This window comes from Octopus bimaculoides, chromosome 26 (assembly GCF_001194135.2).
Source record: "Octopus bimaculoides isolate UCB-OBI-ISO-001 chromosome 26, ASM119413v2, whole genome shotgun sequence".
Classification (NCBI taxonomy): Eukaryota; Metazoa; Mollusca; class Cephalopoda; order Octopoda; family Octopodidae; genus Octopus; species Octopus bimaculoides.
The window spans coordinates 23184642-23186213 of record NC_069006.1 but is presented as its reverse complement, the minus strand read 5'-3'; the positions used below and the strand labels follow the sequence as shown (position 1 = coordinate 23186213).

The window sequence follows — 1572 nt, the reverse complement described above, 5'->3', positions numbered from 1 at the left end:
GAATATACGATTGATTTAGACCTACACAGATTCGTACTAACACAAACGGAAAGAAATATGACTGTCACAAACAAAATTCGCTCATTTGTTGGGCGAATACCGACTGGTATGTTCATTAATGTTTCTTTTTTTGAATATATATGAGTGTGTAGGTTTTGTTGTTGCATCTGTTATCGATTCTGGGAGTGTGTGTATATATATATATATATATATATATATATATATATATTATATGGTTTGAATGATTTTATCTGCTTTTCATAATCTGAAGTAATTTACAATGTAATTTATTATACACCTCATTAGTGTGAGATCGACTTTTAAATTTCGTTTACAAAACATAATGATGGATATTGATTCTCTGTATTGTTAGTCACTAGACCAGCTAGAAATAGCAATCAAATCGCAACACTTTGTTAATTGTAGTTCTAAATGCATCATATCTGAAACACACACACATGACAGGATTGCTACGGCTAGAAGTCGTTTGATCAAATCAGGTCTGACCTGGGGTTATAGACAACAAAATAAAACTATATTATCAGTGGTAAATCTTTTATGAAAATTCCATTCACTTAACCGATGCTTTGTAGACATATTCACGTTGCTCCAATTCTTGACTGGTACGTTATTTTATCAACCCCGGAAAGATAAGAAAAAAAAATCGAAGTTAGTCTGGTCCTCGATTATAATTCCATTCGCACTTAGACTACTTTATAGAAATATTAAATTGACCTCAGAACTGACCCCAGTTTTATTTTATCGACAAACTCTCGGATAATGAAAATCGAAGTTGACCTCAGAAAGATTTTTTAAATTCATAACCTGCAGGGAATAAACGTGGTTTTGTTTGTTTGCTCATTTCTGCGGTTGACTGAAAAATAGGTTTTTGTGGGGGCAGGTGGTTTGCTGTTTGCACGAGAGAAAATTGTTGTATGTATGCTTTTCGTAACTCTCTCTCTCTCTCTCTCTCTTCACACACACACACACACACACACGCATTAAAATAGTCATTCGCCAGATCTGTTACTATAAAACGAATTGACAGTTACTACTTTGAGGTTTAAAAGATTGTCGATGTCGTTCATAAGTATTTGACGGACAAATATAAAAGGACCAGAAAAAGGATTATGTGCTACACATTTTTCATCATTACTCAAAATGTTTAGTTATTTTGTTGTTCAGCTCCGGTCATGACAATCCTGTAAAGTCTCCCTTGGTGGCACGTTTTGTTGTTGTTGTTGTCGTTCAGTCATTTAAATAAGTACCAGTTATGCACTGGGGTTGATGTAAACGACTTAATTCCTTACCCACATTTGAGGCCTTGTGCTTCCAGTAGAAAGGATTATTACTATTATTATTAATAAGGCAATGAGCTGACAGAATCGTTAGCATGTGGGACAAAATTCTCCTGTCTTTACATTCCGAGTTCAAATTCCGCCAAGGTCGACTTTGCCTTTCATCCTTTTGGGCTCAATGAAATAAGTACCAGTTATGCACTGGGGTTGATGTAAACGACTTAATTCCTTACCCACATTTGAGGCCTTGTGCTTCCAGTAGAAAGGATTATTA

The 1572-nt window shown here is 35.0% G+C and overlaps 1 protein-coding gene across 1 annotated transcript in view; it reads left to right on the top strand.

Moving 5' to 3' along the window:
- The window catches only part of LOC106871978 (golgin subfamily A member 3), a 30753-nt gene continuing 29181 nt past the window's right edge, over positions 1-1572 (top strand). Inside the window, exon 1 of the mRNA XM_014918769.2 lies at positions 1-106. The gene's annotated coding sequence lies outside the window, so the exon portion shown is untranslated. The remainder of the gene's footprint in view (positions 107-1572) is intronic.